The sequence below is a fragment of the Scyliorhinus canicula genome, chromosome 10, assembly GCF_902713615.1.
Source record: "Scyliorhinus canicula chromosome 10, sScyCan1.1, whole genome shotgun sequence".
NCBI lineage: Eukaryota > Metazoa > Chordata > Chondrichthyes > Carcharhiniformes > Scyliorhinidae > Scyliorhinus > Scyliorhinus canicula.
This window is the reverse complement of record NC_052155.1, coordinates 85441374-85456568: the sequence shown is the minus strand read 5'-3', so window position 1 is coordinate 85456568 and position 15195 is coordinate 85441374. Positions and strand designations below refer to the sequence as shown.

Below are 15195 nucleotides of genomic sequence, written 5' to 3'. Positions count from 1 at the left end.
GAAAGTGTTTGAGGACTATGAAGTTTGTTGTTTGCTCATTGTTCAGTTCATCTGCATGTGTATAATTTTGGAGGATTTTTGATTTTTGTAATATGGGGGAGGGCTTGGGGTGGTGCCTGGGCTTGTTGGTGGGCGATTGTTTTTGGCGTGGCTGGGGTTTGTATATTATATTGTTGAATTTTCTTTTTGGGGGAGGGGAGCTGGGTGTTGTTTTTCCTCTAGTGTTCTGTATTAAAATTTGGCCGGCGCAGGGGAGTTGATCATAGAACATAGATAGAACAGTACAGCACAGAACAGGCCCTTCGGCCCTCAATGTTGTGCCGAGCCATGATCACCCTACTCAAACCCACGTATCCACCCTATACCCGTAACCCAACAACCCCTCCTTAACCTTACTTTTTTTAGGACACTACGGGCAATTTAGCATGGCCAATCCACCTAACCCGCACATCTTTGGACTGTGGGAGGAAACCGGAGCACCCGGAGGAAACCCACGCACACAGGGGGAGGACGTGCAGACTCCACACAGACAGTGACCCAGCCGGGAATCGAACCTGGGACCCTGGAGCTGTGAAGCATTTATGCTAACCACCATGTTACCCTGCTGCCCCCTAATTGATGTGCTGTTTTGTTAACCTTCATTTTTACCCTGTGGAGGGGTCAACCTGCTAGCAGTAAAGCGAGTTAATGGGAGTGGAGAAGGAGAGATGTCTATAGCTCATTACCATGAGGTTGGTTCTTTTTTAAGGTAATGAATTTAGGCTTTTTGCTTCTGTTTTGTTTTGGTTTGGGGACAGGGAGACAGGCTTGTGTTCTTCTGTTTGTTGTTTGTTTGGTTCTCATGATGGGGTGGGGTTGCGAGGGGGAGGGGTGGACTGCTGACGGTGACGATTCCTTTGTTTTGGGACTGACTTTGCGGGAGATGTGATGGCCAGCTTGAGTGGGCCTGGAGCTGGTGCAGGTTGAGACACTACTGGATTGCCTCACAGGGTGCTTATGCCTGATTTGGGGGGGGGGGGGGGGGTTGCGGGTGGCATGAGGCCTCCGATCCGGTTGATAACTTGGAATGTGAGGGGGTTAAATGGTCCAGTTAAAAAGGTTCCAGGTGTTTGCACCCTTGTGAAATTTGAAGGCAAATGTCTTTGTTTTTACAGGAGACCCATTTGAGAATTAAGGATTAAACAAGGTTGCGGAAGGGATGGGCGGGGCCGGTATATCACTCAGGTTTAGATTGTAGGGCACGGGGGCCGCTATGTTGATCACTAAGAGAGTGGCGGATGTGGGTAACATATCATATTGGCAGAGCCAGGTGGGAGGTACATAATCATCAGCGGGTTGTTGCCGTGCCCGCCGGTGGTATTGGTCAATGTGTATGCACTGGGATGATATGGCATTCATTAATAAGGTGCTGGTAGGTATCTCAGATCTTGATTTACATCAGTTAATTATGGGGGGGGGGGGGGGTGACTTCAATTGTATCTTGGATCTGAGATTGGAGAGGTTGAGTCCCAAGTCTTGGAATTCATCAGGGCTGGTGAAAGAGTTATTGGTGTTCATGGAATCGTTATAGCAGATCATGCTCCACATTTTGTGCACTTGATGTTGACCGCTCTCAGAGACCCCCATGGAGACTGGACACGGTGTTGCTCGTGGATAAGAGTTTTTGAGCGCATATCCTCTGCCATTGGGGAGTACGTGGAATTTAAAAGGGAAATGGCAATCTTGCCTTCCACCCATCTGGGAGGCCCTGAGGCAGTGGTTAGGAGGGAAAGAATCTATTTTAAGGTCCATAGAGATAAATCTGGGAAGGTTGAGAGGCAGAGGCTGGTGAATTCCATTCTCGAGGTGGACTGCCAGTACTCGATCGCCCAGGTGCCGGAGTTATTGGTGGACAGAAAGAAATTGCAAATGGATTTTGAGTTTTTGGTTAATGTTACCCCAGGTCTCTTCATCGATACTGACTGCAAAATATTTTTCCCATGATCACAGTGTTCCTAATTTACTCAAACAAGATCTAGAACAAAGATTGTCATAAAACCTGCTGATTAATTGCTGATGTTCCACAGAGATCAGGATTTGTTCCACTGGGGAGACTGGTGTCAAGATGCCTAGTTGTCTTATTTAGGCTAAAGTCCCTAAGTTGCAGATATTTTAAAAAGGAATACCTCGGGATATCAAATTGTTGGCACAGCTGCTCAAAATTTTTTTTTTCCAATTAAAGGGCAATTTAGCGTGACCAATACACCTGCTCTGCACATCTTCCGGTTGTGTGGGTGAGACCCACACAGACATAGGGAGAATGTTCAGCTGCTCGAAAGTTGACAAGGAAGCATCACTAAACATGCCTCCCAGCCTATGAAAACGTCTATCGCTCCAAATATCGAATCCATGGTCCATAAGACCTGGTGAGAAATACGGGTTGCCCTGAATGGGAGAGAGAGAGCGGAAGTTAATTTTGATCTCCCTTCCAGCTGACAAGCTATCCTCCATGCTCGAAGAGTGTTGATAATTATAGGATTTTCATCTGTAAAGGATACAATAACCTCGCCAACACATTCATCATAATCAACGCTATCCTGCCCAATCATGATATCGGCAAGGAGGGCCAACAAAGCAATTCCCACCTAATAGACAATATTAATGGGCGGGGATTTTCCCCATATACATTTTTAAAGGAGGGGGTACCCACAATAACCAGATGAGTGAGGCCTGAAGGGGACCATTTAAATCCAATGGCATAGCCTCAGACTTTCTAAAATTGATTTTCTAGTCCGACAAAAAGTTATATCTATCCACCACATCAATAATAGAGGGAACAGAAATGTCCGGCTTGGATATAAACTCCGACACATTATCTGCATAAAGCATGATCTTGTGCTTTTTCCCACCACTGCCTATTACGATCCCAGCCCAGACCCCAACAGTGGGCAGGATACTGGACCGAAAATCCAATATTTTAGGTTATTTGTAGGACTGCGGAAAGAAGGATTTACTCCAGGAGTGATTTGCATGAAGAAATAGGGCTTGGTTATTTTTTGGACAAAACCTAATTATGAATAAAATATTAAGGGCAGCACGGTGGCACAGTGGTTAGCATTGCTGCCTCACGGCGCTGAGGCCCCAGATCCGATCCTGGCTCTGGGTCACTGTCTGTGTGGAGTTTGCACATTCTCGTCGTGTTTGTGCAGGTTTCGCCCCACAACCGAAAGATGTGCAGGGTATGTGGATTGTTGACGCTAAATTGCCCCTTAATTGGAAAAAATGAATTGGGTACTCAAAATTTATTTTAAAAAGTGAATACAATATTAAACCTTTTAACTTCACACCTGAAAAGAACAGCTTATAATTACACCGTAAACATTACTACTCAGGAACCTCGGGGGGCAGGGATGAGCTAAGCAGTTGCATGAAAGGTAGCTCTCCCCCACAGAGACATCAATCCAAGGCCTTTTGACCCACAAATCAGTCGCTAAGCGAAAAAAAAACTCCACCCTCACTCTGAAACATCCAAGGAAATGCCGTCAAACTAGCAAAGAGGCCGAAAAGACAGCTAGAACATTAAGAGCTAGGAAAGGAAAATCGAGACTGCAGACACAAGAAGCGAGGCAGATCAGGCCATGGCAGATCAAGCAGGTCACTGATGCAACCACCGGCACACCTGGCAACACGGCAATGGATGGAGCTTCTGAGACAAGAGTTTCTAAAACTTAGAGACTCCATTAAGGAGGACCTCATGGCGACAATGAAGTCGGCAAAACAGATGCCTTGGCCCCCTTCAAAGATGCTGGTTTAGCACACTGGGCTAAATCGTTGGCTTTTAAAGCAGACCAAGGCAGGCCAGCAGCACAGTTCAATTCCCGTACCAGCCTCCCCGAACAGGCACCAGAATGTGGCGACTAGGGGCTTTTCACAGTAACTTCATTTGAAGTTTATTTTAAGTCAAACTTTATTTGTGACAATAAGCGATTTTCATTTTCAGATGGGCTGGAAAGAATGGAACATTGATCAGAGACCAGGAGGCGAAAGTGCATGAATTGGAGAAGGCAGCCACTGACCAGAGTGATCGGATCACTCACTCGAGGTGGCAAGGTTGGTGGCGGCCCAGGAAACGCTGAAGGGAAAGGTGGAAGACCAGGAGAACAGGTCTCGTTGCCAGAACCTTAGGATTGTTGGGCTGCTGGAAGGCAGAGAAGGTAGAAACCCAATGGACTGCATGGCACAGATGTTAGGAAAGCTGCTCGGGGCATAAAACTTCCCCAAGCCCCCTGAGGTGGTCAGGGCTGACAGGTCGCTCCAGCAGAGGCTCAAGGCAGGAGAACCACCGTGGGCAATTATCGCCAAGCTCCACCGATTCCAGGACCAGAACCACGTCCAATGGAACCAAGGCAGCTTTATTCAGGAGCGAGGTGCGGTTCGGGATGCTGTACCCGGCAAGACTCTGGGTGACCTATGTAAATAGGGAACATTACTTCACCACACCAGGAGAAGCAGAGAAGTTTATCCACAAGAACGGGCTGGAGAAATAGCAACAGTAATGGACACACATGGACCATTGGTGACGATAGTGTTTCTTCATTTCCTAAATTTCTTCATTTAGGCAGCACGGTAGCACAAGTGGATAGCACTGTGGCTTCACAGCGCCAGGGTCCCAGGTTCGATTCACCGCTGGGTCATTGTCTGTGCGGAGTCTGCACGTTTTCCCCATATCTGCCTGGGTTTCCTCCGGGTGCTCTGGTTTCCTCCCACAGTCCAAAGATATACATGTTAGGTGGATTGGCCATGCTAAATTGCCCTTAGCGCCCAAAAAAGGATAGGAGGGGTTATTGGGTTACGTGGATAGGGTGGAAGTGAGGGTTCAAGTGATCGGTGCAGACTCGATGGGACGAATGGCCTCCTTCTGCGCTGTATGTTCTATGTTCTACATTCTAAAGACTGCAAGTCCTGGGGGGTGGAGGGGAGGAGGCAAAGGGGCATCAAGATGAGAAGGGGGTGGAAGGGGGATAAAAAAAAATGGGAGGTGTGTGGGAGTCGCTTCCAGTAGAGGAGCCACCATGCTGGAGAACATGCTGTTACAGGGAAATGGGGGGAGGGGGGCGCAGTGCAGGTTCTGATAGGGAGGGAGCCTCTGGCAGAAGGAAGGGACAGGACTCTAGATCGGGGGGTGGGGAGGGAAAGAGAGGATAGGAGGTGGTGGGGGAGGGTGGTTTGGTGAAGCCTACAGGGGCACAGGGAAAGGGGGAACAGCAACGGCAGAGGGGTGAACAGAGATTAAGTGGGGTGGAGGGGAGAGGTTAGGGTAGAATGCTGCATGTGGGGATGGCTGGAGCAAAGACGTCAACAGCCACCACCTTGGATGGCCCCCAAACAAAGGGAAATCTGAGAGTCATGGGGCACATCCACATGGTGAGTATGCCTGACCTGGGGAGAGAGGGGTGGGAGGGGCAGCAGAAACCTCCCATGAGGATAGTGACCTGGAATATCAGGGGACTCAGCGGCCCGGTGAAAAGATTGAGAGTCTTTGCCCATTTGAAAAGCGTGAGGGCTGATATAGTCTTACTCCAAGAGACACACCTGGCGGAGAAGGACCGACTGAGGATAAGAGTTGGATAGGACAGATAACCAAGCATGCTACAGGGCGGGATCCTCCGTCCCGCCGCATCTGTTTTCTGGTGCGCGCTCACCCACCGGCAGCGGAATTCTCTGTCCCGCCAGCTGGTCAATGGGGTTTCCCATTGTGGGCACCTGCACATCGTCGGGAAATCCGCGGGCGTGAGTACGCAGCCAGCGAAAGGGAGGATCCCGCCGACGGAGAATCTAGCCCATAATCTTTTTTTCTCTACACATTCCAGGAGCAAATTGTTAACGTAGCTCCATCAGCCACATTCGGGTGTGCACCAAAACATACCTCCCCATACCAGAGGCACCATAGACACCATGTAGTATCTTTTTTTCAGATAGGTACCCTGCCTGGACCATTGCAGAATCCAGTTAACAATTTTTTTAACCCAAAAACAAAAACAATACAAAAATGTTGTGACGGCATAAATTCTAAGGGGGCATTCATCAGCATGCGAGAGAATCGGTAGAGCTATCTCTACAACCTTTCATTCATTACACACAGGAGACATACTTCTCAGAAAATGGGAGAAAAGATATACCAGTATGAAAGTGGAAGCCAAATAACCCTCCCGCATTTTAACCCCAGTCATGAAGACTTAACCCGCTCACCAACTTTCCGGCAATGGCACTACAATACTCATATTTATCATGATGAAAGTAAGGAGACTGTAAAACAGAATTATCGTCATAAACGTAAGGATAAGAAGAAAAGACAGATATCTATCATGCAGCCCCACTACATACCACCCTACACTCCTTAGCTAGAAGGAAAATCTTGAAAGGTGTTTTCCATTCAAGATAAATGGAAGTCTCTGAGATTCTTAAGAATTCAACATTCAATGGCTCGATTGCCATCACATCCCTGCTGTCATGATAACAACATAAGATCAGGCAGGAAGCATTATAATAAGGATAGAGTCTGAATTTTGCAGTGCATTGCAGACTATTACTCCCATGTTATTGCCTTCCATGGAGTTCACAAAAGTCAAGGCCTCAGCCAGATTCCAATATCTTTACAGAGTTGTCGGATAGTACCCTCAGTGCAGCGGGAATAAGCAGGTCATAATTCACTCCAACAGCTTTGAGTCTTTTTCTAACTTCATCAAAGCTTCAATGTTCTGCTGTGTCACCGGCGAGAAATCTTGGAAGGGGTCCTTGCCCCCTCAGAGTCAGGTTCCACCACAGCTTGCTGCTTCCAATACTATTTGGTGATCTCGGAAGCTATGAAAACAAGTAATTATGGGCCAGGGACACTGATTGTCCCTCGGCTTCAAAGACAGGATAGATGTTCCCTTTCCGATTTAATATGCCCAGCTTTTGTGTCCAGATTACGAAAGTGTGGCAGCCAGCTCTCAAATAGTTTAACATGGAGCCTGCCATCCATTCCTTCTGGCAAACCGGTGACCCAGATATTTTCTTCCCAGATCTCCAGATCCTCCAGGATTTCTGACATAGGAGCTAGGTTTCCAAGGAGTGCAAGCGGGCCTCAGTTGAGGAATTACATTTTTGAGTCAGGATTCTCTCCTCGGTTTCATCAAACCTCTTATTAATATTCTGCAACTCAATAGCAGAAGCACTAATATTCTGAGCTAACAAGCCGAGTCTATCGTCAATGACATTAATGATGTTTACAGTCGTCATCGGCAGAGCTTTTGAGAATGCCAGGTCAAGAGCCCGCTTGGGGAGGACTACCGGTGGCGGTTATGAGGGAGTAGGCCGCACATTTGGTGGCTCCCATTTCGGTCGGACTTTTGGACTTTTTCCCCTGACTTTTTTTGCGCATTTGAGCACGGAACTGGAAAGCAATAGTACACAGGCACAGGACGCAGACAAAATTGTATGGACCTAAGAAGCCGGAGGGACCATAAACAGCAGATGAAGTGGACATGTAAGGGCACAGTGGAGGCTGTGAGAGAGACCAGCATGGCTGGTGTTCAGAGCAAGGAGCCGACAGCCCAGCCCACAATGGAGCAGCTGCTGCAGACTATGCAGGAGGGATTTTTGGCTTTGAAGTGTGACAACTTGGAGCCGCTTCAGAAGTCGATTGATCGGATGGGAAAATGGCTGGATGATCAGGCTGAGAAGCTCCAGCAGTTGGAGAAGTCAGTGGAGGAGCAGGCTGACTTTCAAACAGTGGCGGATGTGGAGATTCAGAGGCTGAGGGACCAGCGAAAAGTGCTTCTGGAAAGGCTGGAGGACCTGGACAACAGATCTCGCCGGCAGAATGTGAGAATCGTGGGCCTCCCGGAGGCGGCAGAGTGGCTAGACACTGCCGCATATGTGGAGGGTATGTTTCAGAAGCTGCTGGGGAACGAGGTGTTCCTGCGCCCGCCGGTGGTGGACAGGGCACACAGAGTGCAGGTGAGGCAGCCGCGACAAGGGGGTGCCACACGAGCGATGGTGGTACGCTTTCACAGGTACCTGGACAAGGAACGGGTGCTGCAATGGGCAAAGAGCACACAAAGCTGTATTTGGGACAATACCACCCTGCGTCTGTACCAAGATGTGAGCGCGGAGGTGGCCAGGAGGAGGGGAGGCTACAGGCAGGTGAAGGAGATGCTGTATAAAAACAAGGTGAAATTCGGGCTGCTTTTTCCGGCGCGACTGTGGGTTACATACAAGGGTCAGCACCGCTATTTCCAGGAACCTGAAGAGGCGATGGACTTCGTTAAGAAGCAAGGGCTGGCCCTAGATGAGGACGTTTGTACTCAGGTTAGAGCTTTTAAGTATATGTGGTGTTTTTGCATACTTTTTGCATGGTTTTCCTGAATGTTTCCTGTTTGGGCTCTTTGCTTAGTTGGAGTTTGGCTGGGGGGGGAATTAATAAAGAAAACAGTTAAAAGGGTTGGGTTAAAATGGATGCTTCAGGGGAACATTGTGCCATCTTTTTCTGTGTCTGTTTGGCTAGGACTGAAGAGTGTCTGTTATTTCTTATCTTTTTTTTTCTTGTTTATCTTGAATTGTGCTATTGTGGGGGTTGTTTATGACTTGTATAGAGTGTTTACTTAAGTAGGGCTGATCTGGGGAAGTGGTGTGGAGGGGTCGGGGGGGAGGGGTGACTGGGAACAATGGATGGGAGACGGGCTGGTGGCGAGGCTGGGAGCCCAAGGCTAGCTGAGTGCAGCTAGTCAACGGAAGCCGAGGTGGGGGTGTCCATATTGTTAGATTAGAGCAGGAGTAAGGTGATAGGATGGTGTTGCTGGGGGGGGGGGGGGGGGGTTGTTCTGCTGACGGGGATGGAAACTGGGCATGGTAACAGTGAGGGGGTCATGGGTGGAGCAGGCCATGAGGCGGGCCAGGGAAAGCGCGACACATGGCTGGGGGGCTGGCCAAGGAAAGGGGATGGCTGATCGGCAAGGGAAGGGGGGGGGGGGGTGAAGTGCTGATCACCTGGAATGTTAGAGGATTAAATGGGCCAATGAAGAGGGCGCGTGTGTTTGCACATCTGCGGGTTATGAAGGCGGACATAGTCTTGTTGCAGGAGATGCACCTGAAAGTGACAGACCAGGTTAGGTTAAGGAAGGGCTGGGTCAGTGAGGTCTTTCATTTGGGGCTTGATTCTAAGATGGGGGTTGCGATCCTGATTAATAAAAGGGTACAATTTGAGGCGGAGGGCACAGTCGTGGATGGGGGCGGCAGGTTTGTTATGGTGAGGGGTAAGCTCGAAAGGGTCAGTGTGTAAGTCCCTAATTGGGACGATGTGGATTTAATTAGGACGCTAGGGAAGATCCCCGACCTGGACTCGCATAAATTGATAATGGGCGGGGACTTTAATACAGTCCTGGACCCGAGCCTGGACCGGTCATGCTCAAGAACGGGCAGGTTGCCAGCGATGGTAAAGGAACTGAGAGGGTTCATGGAGCAAATGGTGGGGGAGCAGATCCGTGGAGATTTAGCCGGCCGACGATGAGAGAGTTCTCGTATTACTCCCACGTCCACAAGGTGTATTCCCGAATTGACTACTTTGTGGTGAGTAGGGACCTGCTGGCCGGAATGGTGGGGGCAGAATATTCGGCAATTGCCATATCGGACCATGCTCTGCACTGGGTAGACCTGCAGTTTTGTAAGGACAGCTTTCAGCGCCCACCATGGAGGCTGGAAGTTGGACTAGTCGTGGACGAGGTGGTGTGTGAGAGGCTGAGGAAATGCATGCAGAATTACCTGCAGGTGAACGATACTGGAGAAGTCTGGGCAGCGGTGCTCTGGGAGGCACTGAAGGCAGTGGTGAGAGGGGAGCTGATTTCAATCCGGGCGTACAGGGGCAGGACGGATAGGGCAGAGACGGACCGACTGATTAAGGAAATTCTACGGACGGACAGGAGTTACGGGGAATCCCCGAGGCCAGAGTTACTCAGGAAATGACAGAGGCTGCAGGTCGAGTTTGGGGTGCTGACTACAGGCAGGGGTGTCGCAGGCCACCATCTCGCTCATTCTGAAACGGGATAAGGACCCGGAGGACTGTGGATCATACAGGCCGAACTCCTTGATCAACGTAGACGGCAAGTTGCTGGCCAAGATTTTGGCGACCAGAATTGAGGACTGTGTACCGGATGTAATTGTGGAGGAACAAACCGGGTTTGTAAAGGGGAGGCAGCTGGTGGCCAACATAAGAAGGCTGCTCAAGGTGATTATGATGCCCCCGGAGAGTAGGGAGGTGGAGATAGTGGTAGCTATGGCTGCTGAAAAGGTTTTTGACCAGGTCGAGTGGGATTATCTGTGGGAGGTACAAGCCGGTTCGGGGCGGGGTTCATCGACTGGGTTAGGCTATTGTATCAGGCCCCGGAGGCGAGCGTAAGGACGAACAGGATGACATCGGACTACTTTAGACTTCACCGGGGGACAAGGCAGGGCTACCCTCTCTCCCCACTGCAGTTTGAGCTGGCCATAGAGCCGCTGGCAATTACACTGAGAGCTTCTAGGGGCTGGAAAGGGCTGGTCCGGGGGGGGGGGGGGAGAGTGGAACATAGAGTCTCATTATACCCGGATGATCTGCTGTTATATGTATCGGACCCAATGGTGGGGATGGACGGTATTATGGCAACCCTGAGGGAATTTGGCTGGTTCTCCGGATACAAACTGAACATGGCTAAGAGCGAGTTGATGTAATTCAGGCGAGGGAGCAGGAGAGTAGGCTGAAGGGGTTGCCGTTCAGGCTAGTGGGGGAGAGTTTCCGATATTTGGGGATTCAGGTGGAACGGGACTGGGGCAGGTTGCATAAGCTCAACCTGTCCCGACTGGTGGAACGAGTAAGGGAGGAGGTCCGGAGGTGGGATGCGCTCCCGCTGTCATTGGCGGGGAGGGTGCAGACTGTTAAGATGATGATTCTCCCGCGGTTCTGGTTTGTTTTTCAGTGTCTCCCCATCTTTATCCCACGGTCCTTCTTTAAGAGGCTGAATAAAATTATTCTGGGATTTGTATGGGCAGGGAAGTCCCCGCGGGTGAAGAGGGTGATGCTTGAAAGCAGCAGAGCAGAAGGTGGGCTGGCATTGCTGAACTTCAGCAACTATTACTGGGCGGCCAACATAGCGATGATAAGGAAATGGATGGTGGGTGCGGGGTCGGTTTGGGAGCGGATGGAGGCTGCTTCGTGCAGGGGCACTAGCTTAGCAGCCCTGGTCACGGCGCCTCTGCCGCTTCCGCCGGCATGGTACTCCACTGGCCCGATAGTGGTGGCGGCTCTTCGGATCTGGGGACAGTGGAGGAAACATGTAAGGGAGGTAAGAGCATCGGTGTGGACCCCAATCTGCGGCAACCACCGATTTGCCCCGGGGAACATAGACGGGAGGTATCAACTGTGGAGGAGGGCGGGGATTGTGAGGATGGGGGATCTGTTCCCGGAAGGGAGCTTTCCGAGCACGAGGAGAAGTTTGGAGGAGAAGTTTGGGCTGGCGAGAGGGAACGACTTTAGATACTTGCAGGTGAGGGATTTTGTACGCAGACTGGTGCCACCCTTCCCACGTCTCCCGCCGAAGGGGGGGGCAGGCAGGGTAGTTTCTAGGGGAGAGGTGGGAGAGGGTAGAGTTTCAGACGTCTACAAGGAACTAATGGGAGCTGAGGATACGCAGACTGAGGACCCGGAGCTTAAGTGGGAGGAGGAGCCTGGAGGACGGTATTTGGGCAGAAGCCCTGAGCAGAGTAAACACGACCGCAACAAGGGCAGCACGGTAGCCTTGTGGATAGCACAATCGCTTCACAGCTCCAGGGTCCCAGGTTCGATTCCGGCTTGGGTCACTGTCTGTGCGGAGTCTGCACATCCTCCCCGTGTGTGCGTGGGTTTCCTCCGGGTGCTCCGGTTTCCTCCCACAGTCCAAAGATGTGCGGGTTAGGTGGATTGGCTATGATAAATTGCCCTTAGTGTCCAAAATTGCCCTTAGTGTTGGGTGGGGTTACTGGGTAATGGGGATAGGGTGGAGGTGTTGACTTTGGACAGGGGGTAGGGTGCTCTTTCCAAGAGCCGGTGCAGACTCGATGGGCCGAATGGCCTTCTTCTGCACTGTAAATTCTATGTAAACATGGCCAGGCTCAGGCTGATCCAGTTTAAGGTCATGCACGGGCCCACATGACACTGGCCCGAATGAGCAGATTCTTCGGGCTGGAGGACAAGTGTGCTAGGTGTGCCGGAGGGCCGGCTAACCATGTACACATGTTCTGGTCGTGCCCTAAACTCAGGGGTTATTGGCAGGGATTCGCAGATGTCATGTCCCGGGTATTGAAAACTGGGGTGGTAATGAGTGGCAATCTTTGGGGTTTCGGAGGACCCGGGAGTCCAGGGAGAGAGAGAGGCCGACGTTCTGGCCTTTGCTTCCCTGGTAGCCCGGCGACGAATACTGTTAGCATGGAGGGACTCAAAGCCCCCGAGAGCTGAGGTATGGCTGTCGAACACAGCCAGCTTTCTTGGCCTAGAGAAAGTCAAGTTCGCCTTGAGAGGTTCGCTTCTAGGGTGCGCCCAAAGGTGGCAGCCATTTATTGACTTCTTCGCAGAGGAGTAAGTGTCAGCAAGGCGGGGGGGGGGGGGGGGGGGGGGGGGGCAAGGGTAGAGTTGAGTAGAGTAGGGGGATATTGAGGCAGGTCCGTGTGTGAACAGAGCTGTGGTTTGCACCATGTTTAATTTGTAATTTGTGTCTTGACTTTTTTTTTGTACTGTACAATGTCACTTTTTCTATATGCCTAAAATACCTCAATACAATTGTTTGTTTAAAAAGAAAGAGCCCGCTTGGGGATCAAGTCATCATGTTAAGGAGTTAGTTCCACCCCAGCTGCATTGGACTGCTCTTTTTTGTCAACAATTTTCTTAGGATTCCTCAGCATTCTGTCATCTACGTTCAGACAAACATCTTCTAGGGACATTCTATGGAGTATTCACTTCTGGATTAGGCAACTATGTGCTGTGTAAGGAAGGATGAGGCGCCCCAGAGCCCATGGACATGCTGCTATACCCGTGCCTGCATTAAGTGATCCCCACTCCATTTGTTTATCAAAGATCCAGACTATAGCTGTATATGTTGCTGCCACACTGCTGTGAAGGTGAGAGCAGGGAAATTCAGATTAAGGAGATAAACATCCAAAGTACAGTAAATTACATTGCAAAATTTGGATACCACCTGTGGAGCAGTGAAATCAGATTCTCGGGAAGTGCCATAATCACAAGCCTTTCATGTCAGCAGCAATGCAATGCCTCACAGTAGCATGGTGGTTAGCATCAATGCTTCACAGCTCCAGGGTCCCAGGTTCGATTCCCGGCTGGGTCACTGTCTGTGTGGAGTCTGCACGTCCTCCCCGTGTGTGCGTGGGTTTCCTCCGGGTGCTCCGGTTTCCTCCCACAGTCCAAAGATGTGCGGGTTAGGTGGATTGGCCATGCTAAATTGCCCGTAGTGCAAGGTTAATGGGGGGATTGTTGGGTTACGGGTATACGGGTTACGTGGGTTTAAGTAGGGTGATCATTGCTCGGCACAACATCGAGGGCCGAAGGGCCTGTTCTGTGCTGTACTGTCCTATGTTATGTTCTAACTGTTTAAAGGATTTCCAGTCTCTCAGTTTCATTGATCAATGACTCCTGTGCTCTCGCCTTGTTGCCTCTGGCGAGTTTCACACATTTTGGGAAAACCATGCACTCCCTTTTAAAACCAGAATTCACAATTGATTCATAAATAGTCACATGACTGACATGATAGCTCCAAGGCTGTCCCACTCACCTCCAAATGAGCCCCGGTAAAAAGTCTGCAGGATCATGGCAATATTCCAAACCACTCGCACTTTGTGGTTTTTGCACCCCCCCAACCACAACCCTTCTGCCCAAAGTGTTTAATTGCTGCAGCTTGGGGTTAGAAGTAGGATTCCAGTCCACACAATCTTGGACAAAGCGAGACTGGCTAACTGGGCACCAATGGGATGAAGGGGGGAATGGCATGGAATTGAGAAGACATGTGACATTTTGAACAGAAGACGGCAGAGAAATTGCAAGCTCAGGATGGAGAAGGGCAATAGGGAAAGGAAAAAAGGATAAGGGCTGGGAATAAATAAATGTTTGGAGTTGGAGAACAACCAGGAGCTTTCAACACTACTTGAAAATTCAGATTTTGGGAAAATAAGGATGAGATAGGGCGGAATTCTCCGATCGCCAACGCCAAAATCGTGTTTGCCGATCGGCCAGAAAATCCTCGTTTCCGCCCCCTGAAAAACAGAGTACTCTCGAATATGCCACACGTCGTCGGGACGGCCTCTTGACGTCATCTGAAGCCCTCCGCCGATGCTCCGCCTCCAATGGCCGAGTCCCCGACAGCGTTGCTCGCGTGTACTCACACTGTTCGGGGACCTCGCGTGGCGGCTGCGGACTGTGTCCAGCGCCGCCACAGTCGGGGGAGCCGTTCCGCTGGCAGGGCGGTTTTTGCCGGGGTCTGCGGGGTCTGGTGTGGGGTGGTTTGAGGGTGGCGAGGCTGGATCGGGGGAGCAGTTTTTCGCAGGCTGGGTCCACGCATGGACGGCAACACGTTGCACCGCTCAGCCGCCGTGCACATGCTCAGCCACAGACTGTAACCGCAGGTAAAGCCAGTTTAGGCTGCACGGCTGCTAGCCCCCACTGGACGGAGGATCGGTGCAGGGGCAGCGCCGACTTACTAGTCGTAAGACCAGATGGATCCTGCGGACACAGCCGCAGGGTCGGAGAATCCAGCCCATGGTATTAGTCTGGCACTTTCTTCGGACCCTGATTGATTGTGCTTATCTTTGTGTTCAAGCGCATGCTAGCAACATCGGCAGTAAATTTAGGTGCAGGTAGGTGTGGCCTCACACATTTTGAGTGTAACTTTCTGATTACAACCCCAAAGGAAATTTTACCCCCATACATTAAAAGGAGGCAACTGATACACACTTGTCCAACTTCAAAGTGTTGTTTTTTGTGCTAAATAGCCCTAAGTCGTGACAGGCTTACAGTTAGGACTATAGTTATATCACCCAACAGAACCAAAAACAGAAACATAAGCATTCTAATTTTTAAAACAGTGAAAGCTTTGGAAATATTTTACCCAAGAACATTTACGCTCACGATTAGGCACCACAGCACAGCATAGAATGTGTAAC

At 50.4% G+C, this 15195-nt stretch overlaps 1 protein-coding gene across 22 annotated transcripts in view; it reads right to left on the bottom strand.

The window, feature by feature from the left end:
- dtna (dystrobrevin, alpha) overlaps positions 1 to 15195 on the bottom strand; it is a 254287-nt gene that overhangs the window by 127491 nt on the left and 111601 nt on the right. The gene's annotated exons all lie outside the window — the stretch shown is intronic.